Source organism: Cucumis melo, chromosome 11, assembly GCF_025177605.1.
Source record: "Cucumis melo cultivar AY chromosome 11, USDA_Cmelo_AY_1.0, whole genome shotgun sequence".
In the NCBI taxonomy this organism is placed as follows: Eukaryota; Viridiplantae; Streptophyta; class Magnoliopsida; order Cucurbitales; family Cucurbitaceae; genus Cucumis; species Cucumis melo.
The window spans coordinates 14,232,379-14,244,346 of NC_066867.1; the positions used below are offsets into that span (position 1 = coordinate 14,232,379).

The 11,968-nt window shown below is 29.9% G+C and overlaps 1 pseudogene; it reads left to right on the plus strand.

The window, feature by feature from the left end:
- The first annotated feature begins 494 nt into the window (after nt 1–494).
- Nucleotides 495–2,058, plus strand: LOC107992054 (uncharacterized; annotated as a pseudogene).
- The last annotated feature ends 9,910 nt before the right edge of the window (nt 2,059–11,968 follow it).

Below are 11,968 nucleotides of genomic sequence, written 5' to 3' on the forward strand. Positions count from 1 at the left end.
TCTCTTAGATTGGTGGGTTCGACAACAGTCTCTTAGATGATGTTTGCTTGTTCGACGGTGTGAGATTAATGGGTTTGACAACAGTCTCTTAGATTTGGAGATGAGTTACGTTGTCTCCTGTTTTTTGGTTGGGAGAGAGAGAGAGAGAAAATGTTGAGCAAATTGTAAAACTCTTTTTGAATGTCGCTCGAAGAGGCAATTAGAAAATTTTGAATTTTTGGTTTTTTTATTTCAAAATTTATTTAATGACATAGAGAATTTATCGTTAATTAACAACACTTTAAAAGTATCAAAAAAAATTAAATTGTGACAATCGAATTGTGTCAAGAAATAGTCTGTCACTTCTATTTTCAATGACACATTTTACTCCCACTTTACCTTTTTTTTTTTATTTTTAATGATGCAATGTTTTCATTTGTAGTGTCGTTAAAACCCAAATTTGTACTAGTGTGGATTCGCCTGAGGAACGATAACACAATCAGATATGACGCAAAATGCAAGCACCGGCATCACACCAAGCTAGGGTTCTTAGGTGCTTTCGATTCCTAACTTCAACGTTCATTTACCTTGATTTTGTTAAGTTTCAAGCTAAGGTTCTGAGGTGCTTTCGCACAAAGATAGGCTAGCTTCTGAGGCGTCACACCAATTTACTTTTGTTTAATCATACATACACTCAAGACTGAAGTACACCAATTTACTTTTCATTCACAACCCGTCAGCTTATGCCTACCTCACGAATTGGTTGCTTAATTGGTAAAGGTGGAGCTATCATTACCGAGTTGAGAAGGCTCACCAAGGCTAATATTCGAATATTGTCAAAGAAAAACCTCCCAAGGTTGCCTTGGAAGATGATGAAATGGTGCAGATGATTGTTAATTAATTTATTTTCATGTCATGATGAACTTTCTTGAATTTTATATTGCTTATGTTGTGTAGGGTTAATTTGATGGTTTTTCTGGTTAGATATCTGGGGATCTTGATGTTGCCAAGAAGGCTCTTGTACATATAGTGACCAGGCTTAGAGCCAAACTTTTTGATAGAGAAGGCGCTCTCTCAATCGTTCTGCCTATTCTGCTGTATCTTCCTCTGTCAACGGATGATTCATATAGTCTAAGCTATGATGGTAGAAAAGGTAAAAGACATGGGCGTGGGCAATCATATTCAAGTGGTTATGGGGGTTTCAATGATTTGGCTGGTGGTGATGGTTATGGAAGCTACGGTGGCTCACAGGTACATATATTAACCTTGACATGTCTGATTATAGCAATGGGGACTGTGGTTCCATCTACTTTTAGAGGTTAAAATGCCAGATAAGATTTTCAAACAATTCCACCTTTGCATTTTTAATTGAAGATAGTTTTATTTTTTACCTTAATAATTAGTTTGTTCTTTGTAACTGTACTGTTGCTTAAACTTTTCGTATTGAATCAATGCAAAAATTTAATTCTTTGGTAAACTTAGATGATTAGTAAGTACAAAAATGGTGTATGTAATGTAGTGGATTTGCTATAATGAAACATTTGCATTTTACCTTTATTTCATCGTTTGTCTCCATTACACATTGTTTCATATGTTATTACTTAATTGCTATGGTAGTTGTTAAATGTTAATTGTTAGTAGTTTAGTTGTTTAATTTTTATTTGGCTATTATTTTTCTAATTGGTTGAATGCAACTTGCTTTGCTCGTATAAAGTTGTCATCTCTCTACAATTCTTGACATAATAGTCTTCCCACCCAATAAGCCTTGGCATCATGCACATCCTATCATGATTTTTTTTTTTTTTTTGCTCATTAGTTCTAAATGAAGATTTGATTTGTTTGCTATATTATTCATCATATTTGGTTGATAAATTTAAAGTTGTTTGAAAGATATTGATTGTTGTCCAGCCGACAAGATGTGGAATTTGGTCGTCTTTAAATGATGACCTTCAACATATCTAAATGTTTAAATGATGAACAGGAGAAGAAGTCGATAAAGTTGTTGAGCTAAAAGCAGAGTACGAAAAGGCATTGGAAAGTCAAAGTGATGAGAATGAAGATGTAAGATTTAAGCTCTAAAATGTTAGATATTTTTGTTCAATTTTGGAAATGCTTATGTGGGTTATTTTGTTCCGAATGAAAAAGAGGCGAAAGAGATTGGAGAGAAGGAGGTTTAAGAAATAACAGAAGAAGAGTAAGATGAATCTGTTGTTAGAGGTTTTTTTGAAATACCTAGAAAATAGCTTCTTTCACTGCCTGTTTATTGTTGTAAATGCAGAATTTAATTTAGTGAAAAAAATTACTTTTTGGATTCAAATTGGTTTCGTTTGAAGCAATATATAATACAAAATGCTTGAAAATATTTTTCTTGTTGTTTTATGGATCGCAAAATATAAATTTGAAACCCATTTTAGTCTTAATGCAGATTTGTTTTTAATTATGTTTACTAAGAATGATGAACTGTTATGATGGCAATGCTAATGTTATAACATTCAATATCTGTAATAGCCAGCATGGAACTAGATTGTTCAATTTTCACATGTTAGTATGAGAGTATGAAATAGAGATAATTGAATGGGGCATTCAATTTATTATGTTTTGTTACACTTGTAAAAGTTGGTTCTATATAAAAGTAAGTTTGGTTTATTGTATGCAAGAAGTCTTCTCTATTAACCACTTTTTCAAAAGTTGTTAAAATGGAGTGAATTTATATTTTGAACTTTGAAATTGGATCAATTTAATATTTTAAAATAGTTATTGTATCAATTTGTGTTTAAGTAAAAAAATAATGCTTTTGATGCAAGAAGTCTTCTTTATTAACCGCTTCCTCCTTCTTCTTCTTCTTTTTCTTCATCAATGGTTCCTTGTTGTTGTTGGATCATAAACTATTAGTTTGTCATGGTTTGGTTTGCTTCATTTTGGTTGTTATGAGTTCCTTAATAAGTTTTTGTAAGAAGTTTCGTGTTGGAGTTTGAGTAATTTGCTTCATCAATGGTTTCTTATGTATCATTTATGAGAAATCATGTACACCCATCAAGTGTTTGTTTATTTGCGTTGGTTTGATGCAATGTATCAATCAACTTGTTCTGTCATGTTGGTTCATTTGAAACACTTAATGGTAGGTTATTGCCATTGTAATCACAAATTTTATTTTAAAGAAACATTTATCTTTATTGTGATATTTTGCTTGGAGAGTTTGTGTACTTCTTTTGAAGAACGATTTCATTGAGTTTGTGTAATATTTTTCTTGAGGGGAGGGGTGAAAAATTGATTACAAGTATATTATTTTCTAAGCTTATTTATCTATATTTATTTGCTTAATTGACTATTATGAGTATTTCATAATCATATATTGATATATATTTTATATATTCATGTAGGTGTGGATGAAATGGATACCTTTCCAAAGCAAAAGAGAAGCAACAATGAAAACTCAACCACATTGATAATATAACCTTGAATACTTGATAAATCAAGTGCATTTTGAGAGCGGGTGTACTTTATCTTAGCTTGTTTAGTTTGAATAACAATTTCATTCGAGAAAAATATTCAATACTTTATTTTTTAATGTTGATGTTAGCAATGGAAGTTATGGTCTTTGGTTTGTTATGAAATATTTCATGTGTTTCGATTTCAATTAAAAATGAGTACTTAAAGTAAAGTTTAAAGATAGCATTTTTATAGCGACAAGCAAAAGCTATAGGAACGTATATTATAACCTTGAAAAAATGTCATCATATGTTAAAGATAACATCCTATTTTAGCTATGTAAATATATTATAGCTTTACTAAAAAAGCTATCAAATGGATTTATAGTAACATATTTAAGTTATTTATTTATATTCTATTATAGCATCCGTCATAGCTCTACGAAAAGACTATAAAGGTCCCAGACTTTAAATAACATGGGCTATCAGGATCTTCGAAAAAGGATACGAAAGGTCTTTTATAGTCCTTTTCGTTAGCTATCGTACGCATTATTTTTTGTAGTGAGTGCCTTATTTATTATAGATCGAAGTTGGATAAATTTAAGAGATTGAGCTTCTAGTGAATATTCTGATGGTGAGAACAAGCATTATTAAAATTCAACTAATTATTTAGACAAAGAGGGAATAACAAGATGTCCTTGTTCAAATTGTGTGAACATCAATTAGAATGGATTAGATGTCGTAGGACGTCATTAGTAAAAATATGGTATATCCCCAACTCATAAGCGATGGATATTCCATGGAGATACTGTTGATCTTTCTCCATTTTTGAGGTCTAATTCAAGATTTCAAGGTGCAATGCGTTTTTCAATTTAGGTGAATGTAAAGAGGAGAATGTAAATCTTAGAGAAAACAATTGGAGTTAGAGATACTATGAATGATGAGACGTTAGAGATGATTCATGATCTACACGGGTCAATATTTGACGAAACTACAGGAGAATCAAACAAGCAAGATGGGTCTGATAAAATAAGTGGAATATTTCCTGAAGTAGAAGATGAGTTATATTTGGGATGTCTAAAGTTCATTTCATTTAATTTTTTAGTGAAACATATGCACATTAAGGTGCTTTGGAGCGACAAATCCTTTTATATGTTGTTTGAATTATTAAATGAAGTCTTTCTAAATGGTGCGAAGTTATATGCCTCCTACTATAAAGGTAAGAAAAGACTACGTGACCTAGGGATAGGATATGAATCAATTCATGTGTACAAATTTAATTGTGCTTTATTTTGGAAAGATTATGCATCACTTCACAAATGTCCACATTGTGGAGAGTCTAGATATAGGTTGAATGATAGAAAGGGGAAACCAATTCCACATAACATTGAGATATTTTCCACTAAAGGCAAGATTGTAAAGATTATTTCTTTCAAAATATACGGTAGAGGATATGAGGAGGCACAAAGATACGAGGTGTGAAACTAAAGGCATACTTCGACATCTTAGTGATGTTGAGGGTTTTTGGAAACATTTTGATGACAAGTATCCTTGTTTTGTTTCAGACACTCGAAATGTCAGATTAGCACTTTCTTTTGATAGGTTTAATCCATTTGGAAACACATGAGCACATTATACAGCATGTGACCAGTTATACTCAGTTCGACAACGAACTATGATTTTATTTATGCATATATTTGAATTATGAATTATTTTTTCATTTACTTTTATGTTTATAGGTATATTTATGATAACTATAGTTACATTTCTGCATCAAAATATTTGTTGGATGTCATGAAGAAATCTTAGATCGAAAAATTATAGTAGGTCATCTTCAAATGTGAACCAAGCAAACAATACTAATGAAAATTCTATTGGTGAGCAAGAAGTGTGTCCATAAATCTAGATAATAGAAATATGTAATCATTTCGATATTAAATCTTCTAGTTTTCATATAACATTAAATGTACTAATATTATCATTTCTCATGTAGGTTCTAGTACAAAAACAGAAGGTCGAGGAGCGAATAGAGGGATTGGACTTGAGAAATATGTCCAAGCAAATGGCCCCATTCCAATTACAATTGAGCTTGAAGATAGAAAACCTGTTTGTAAGGACTCCTCCAAATTAAGCTCTCAAATTGGTAAAGAGGTATGGGCGATAATACCACTTGAATGTGAACATTGGTCAAATGTATCCAAAGAGATAAAAAGGGAGATAGTACATAAACTTTTGGTAAGCTATTTAAGTTTAGTTTTAAGTGAATACTATGTTTGTTTTAGACCAAGTATAAATTAGCTTATTTTATTTCTTAATGTTAGAATTACTTCATTCTAGACTTAGATGAACCTTTGCTACAAGATTATCTTGATCACGAGATGAATGTACTATATACATAGAAATTTCCGTTATTCACAACACAAAAGCTATAAAAAGTATGACTCTCTAGCTGAAGCACGAAAACCAAACTGGTAGCACGGGATTCATATTGAGCTCATTTATGTGATTGATGGGAACGAGAAGACTTTAAGAGTATATCAAAAGCAAATACTAAGGCATGATCTAAACTTCCATCCACTCACCAAGGTGGGACTGCAACATTTTTACGCCACGAGCACAAAAAGGTATGTCACCTAATTTTGTATTGTACTTATAAATACTTTCATTCTTATAATTTTGGTTGTAATGTGTAGAAAGAAGAGGGTAAGGAAGTAAATGAGATAGAATTATTCCAACTCATGCATTCCAATGAGAAGAAGGGTTGGGCGAAGGAGGCTAAAGCAAAATATGTAAGTAAAATTGTGCTTTCATTGTTGATATTTTGCTTAACCTAGAACAAATTGATACTATTACGTAATTATGGTATAGGATGAAATGATGGTATTAAAAATAACTTCATCACAAGAAGGGAGTGAACCTCTTCTAGAAAGGGAAATATGTGAACGGATATTAGGTAAGTGGTCGGGCATGTGAAAGGACAAGGTTGGAGACCAAGACCCAAGAATGCTAGAAATGAAGCAATTTAACAAAGCACAAAAGAAACAAATACACAAATTAAACACTTGCAAAGTATAGTTGTATCGCAACAAGCTACAATTGAAGCGATTTTAAGAAGGTTAACAACTCAAGAAGCTACCTCCAACATGGAACGAAATTCAAAACAAGCAAATGATAGTCAATAGGTAGTTGTTTCAACTTAATTAGTTTGATATAAAGTGTCATTTTAGAGTAGTATATACAAACATGGTATATTATGAATTGATATGACTATCGTATAGTTATGAGTCATAGATTTATTCTTGTGATGATTTTGGTACTTGTGAATAGAACGTTTGAGTTAAATCTTTATAGAGTTTGTTGCTTTTGATTTAGGCATGTCCCTCCCCCCTCCTCACTGTAGTTAGAATGTTTGAGTTGAATCATATTGCATAGTACCATTATGCTTTAAAGTGCCTAAGTTTCGTTTTTTGAGTTGAATCATTATAGATTTTTTTGCTTTTTAATTTAAACATGCCCCCTATAAACCATAAATTTTAGAGAAGCTTAAGTCTTTTTAAAGAGCTTGGAAGAGTGGGTGTTGTTTGGAGTTAAGATTAAAAGAGACTCGAATGTGTCACTAAAGTATGTCATGATATTTGGAAATGAGGAAGTTTGGCTAAGTGTTTAGGAATTAAAGTCTAGACTAATCGATCGGGTTAAAAGTAAGTGATCGATTAAGAAGGTAAGCGATTGGGTTATGATCAACTAAACGATCGTGTAAAAGGATAAACGGTCGTATAGAAAGCTAAACGATTGTGTAAGAGGGTAAACGATCATACAGAAGCTAAACGATCGTGTAAGAGGCTAAACAATTGTATAGAAAGCTAAACGATCGTGTAAGAGGGTAAGCGATTGTATAAAAGCTAAACAACTGTGAAAAGGGTAAATGATCGTATAGAAAGCTAAATGATCGTGAAGTAGGGTAACGCTCGTATAGAAAGCTAAACGATAGTGTCATTATGCTTTAAAGTGCCTAAGTTTCGTTTTTTGAGTTGAATCCTTATAGAGTTAGTTGCTTTTGATTTAGACATGACCCCATCCTTCTCATTGTGGTTAGAACGTTTGAGTTAAATCATATTGAGTAGTGTAATTATGCTTTAAAGTGCTCATGTTTCGTTTTTTGTTTAGATATTTTACATATTTATTCTGCTATGCTTACATGTTTCAGATTTGACGTACAAATTGTCTTCTATACAAGATTTTGATGTTGAATTTGGATGATATGAAAAGAGTTTTGGTTGGTATCCTATAATTTTGTTAGGAAAGATCATTTCATGTTTCCAAGACTTGTAGGATTTTTTGTTATGCACACTACTTTTGGAACTAACTTTATCCATCCATTTACTTGATGTAACTTCATACTTATAACTTACGTTGGCATCACTCGAACTCTTTATGAAATTATTGAAGTTTCTTGACATATACTTCTTGCATTGTGATGAAGTTGGTGTTATTGCATGTTGTTTATTGGTAGTTCCTAAAATTATTATATTTGACATTTTACAACAGGTTTATATAGAAAATTTGATATTATTTTTTATTTAATAAAATACTTTTACTCGTGCTTTCAATAATGTCAAAAAATCATTGATTTTTTAAATTAAAAAATTGTAGTAATTTTTAGTGGCACTAAATATTAAGTTTAATATGTTGCAAAAGATGTTTGTAATGGTCACAAATTAACCTTTAGCAACAACATTATCTACCATTAAAACATCACCTTTAGAGACGAATTTAGTTTGTCACTATAAAAAATAATTAGTGACAATAAATACGCTATTAAAAGTAAGCATTTAGTAACACAAATGTCGTATAAGTACACATTTTGCGACGTGTATTTGTTGTGTCGCTAAAACTTTTAGCTACGCAGATACTGCGATAGTCCTAGTGATGCATGTCACAACGTTGCTAATATTTTTAGAAACATTTTTCATTTAGTAACATTTTTTGTACGCCACTAAAAACTCAATTTCTTGTAGTAGTTTTCAATCCTATCTCAATTCAAATGACTTATTGAAATTATTGAAAGGTGCAAAATGCAAGCAATTTTATTGGTTCATACTGTTCCTTTTTTCTTTCTCTCTCCAAAATTTACACTATCATAATAAACCTAAAAAAATTTGTCATTTACAAAATTTGCACATAATACAAGTAAATTTCAAGCTCCTAATCTTCTAATCACATATATAAAGAAATCTTGATTCGGATAATAAATTTTCCATGCATTGGTTTTAAAACATAAAATGAATCTTGTAGGTTACAGTTGTAATATATATATATTAAATTGTTTAATTTATGAAGTTACCAATAATTTGTTACTTTTTTTTTAATTGTTTTTATTATATAGTGCATGCCATGTATAAAATTCGGTGGTGGGTCCAAAAATTTTGTTGACATAGATTTTATGTATAAAAAAATGAGAGTTAAACCTAAGTCTAAAAGAAGCTAAAAGATAATTTACCATCGGACTAATTAGAAGTTTTAGTAAAGTAGTTTATCGTAATATAATATAGTTGAGAGGGGTTCAGACTCTTGAACCTTAACTAAATCGCCTTCGACCGATTGTCTAGAGTTATTAATTTGAAAAATCTTTACCGAATATTAAAATCATGAAAATGAAGACCACATTTTGTAAAATAAAATTCTCTCTTTGGATTATTTAATTAAGAAAAATTTAGACAGAATACCTACTTTACACGTGATTTTACACAAATGTTTCAAATTTTCGTTAATTTTCTAAACTAAGATTTTGAGATTTTTAATGAGCATTTTATCCCTCACATTAATTACAAATAATATAGGACATTTGCAAAAATAGCAAAAAATTTATAATAATAGAGTCCATGTCACTACATTTTCTAAATTGCAAAAATTGTAAATTTAAAAGTAGCTGACCCTCCGATAACCCTCTAATAGCCCTTTGATAGTCGTCCGATATATCTAATTACTTATCATACTTTTCATATTTGAAATATACAAAAAAAATTATGTGTTATGAGCTGCTTTTTCCTAATTCTTTTTGTCATCGATGCAATTTTCCAATAATATATATTTTTGAAATTATATAATGATATATACCATAATTAACTTATATCATATTTATTATCAATCTTAAAACTTACCTATTTAATAAATTAAATATATAATTATCTTATTTTATTTTTATGAGGTCTTTTCAAAAATATAAAAAAACATTAAAGTATTTACATTATATAGAACAATTTTGAAAATGGAAAAAGCTCAGAGGCCCACCGTGTAAAATACCAAAAATGTCATATCAACAATGGGCGCAATATATTTGGTAACGCGATTTGGTACACGATCGTTTAATTAATTGGATACACAATCGTTTAGATTTGTATACATGATCGTCACCAAATCTACACCATTTTTTTCAAAATTTGGTATAACATCGTTTAGATTTGGCTATACGATCATTTAGATTTAGCTACACAATCGTTTAGATTTGGGGTTCCAAATCTAAAAAGAAATTTCAAAGTTTGATATACGATTGTTTAGATTTAGCTACACGATCGTTCACATTTGGCTACACGATCGTTTATAGATTTGGCTACACGATCGTTTAGATTTGGGGTTCCAAATGTAAAAAAAAAATCAAAATTTGGCTACACGATCCCCAAATCTAAAAAAAAAAAATTTCAAAATTTGGTATAAACGATTTTTTTTCAATATTCTTTATACACGATCTTTTAGTTTTCGTTACTCTAATTTAAATGTCTAACCAATTTTTTTAAGATTCTTTATACACCATCATAAAAAAGAAAAGAAGAAAGACGATTTTTTTCAATATTCTTTATACACAATCTTTTAGTTTTGGTTACTCTAATTTAAATGTTTAACCAATTTTTTCAAGATTCTTTATATTAAAAAAAATACACAATCTTTTAGTTTTGGTTACTCTAATTTAAATACCTAACCAATTTTTTCAAGATTCTTTATATTAAAAAAGAAAAGAAGAAAGACGATACAATGTATGCAGTGAATGAAAGAAAAAAAAAAGAAGAAACAGGGAGAAAGACATGCCTAAAAAAAAGAATGAATAGATTTCGCTACCCAAATCTAAAAAAAAAGGAAGAAATCGCATGAAGAGTATAGAGGAAGACGATAAAAAGTCGCATTATTTGGAGAGTAGTGTGTGCAGTTAATAAACTTCTTTTTTAAATATAGTATACAGTATATAATGAACTTTTTGTCTCTTTCTTAGTATATACGATTACATTATTAAAATGATTCTATGTTGTGCTCATTATGTCCACTTTCATTTTATAAGAATAAATAAGCAGTGACACATATTTATTATATACCAGTGCATATTTTGAATATTGTTATTATATGATCATTATATACTCATGCATATTTGCAATCACACGTAAGCAGTGACTCATATATTATTTGTATTATTTCTTGTTAGGTATGCACACATACATATTGTTATCTAATATTATGTTAAATATACAGGGGTATCTAACAGTAAGATTTTACAAATTAACTTCCAATATATGAAAATTAATGCAAATTTGATGAAATATAACAAGTATATATTAGAAATTATTAAATTATGTGGAATATATGAAATACTATGCAATTCGAAAGAAAAATGACGTAGTATATATATATATATTTGACTAACTGTAAATATGGGTATATACTGTAAATTACGTGGCGTATGTACTCCATTCACTGTAAATCTTTTTTATCAAAAAAATTTATCGAAAAATTTCACTGGCATACTATGTTTTACAATTTCATATACATAATCAATAATATAAAATGAATATGCATTGACCAGAAAAGTTTGAAGGAGATGAATGAAATAAGAAAGAATGAAGGGAGAGTGATCAAATGGATTTAAGAATTTTTTAACAAAATCATCAAAAGAAAAATAATTAAAGGATAATTTTGGCTATAATATTATCCTAATAAGATTAATCACATATCATATTTAAATAACATGTCTAATAAATGCAAATCTTAATAATATGGAATGGTTCACTTTTTCTTATTTCATATTTCTATTTGCTTAATATAGTATTAATAAGAAATATGAATAATTTTATCTTTCGAACTCTACATTTGTGTAAAATTGAGGCACATTATAACGTTTATGGAAAAACTGACAAAATTAGGTTCAACTTATAATAAGAGGCCCCTATTTAAGCTATAGTGGTATATATATAATCCAGTAAAATAAATATATATAAAAAATTAGAAGACAAAAATGAGAAATATAACTGAATCCGTAGCCAATATTAGATTCATTTATTAAGAATTAAGAATTAGGCACGGAAGCCGAATTGGCCGCCCGAGATATTTAAAGTAATACAAGATTATTATTATTCACTTGCGAGTGTTCCATAAAACTAAAACAAATAAAAAACGACAAATAATAGCTCGCCACGTAGAACTATACACACCGTTAGATCAACGCCGTTCCTTGGCCAATCCAACACTCCAAAATTTTCCACGAAGCGCACTCTTATCGACAAATAAACGGTGAGAAA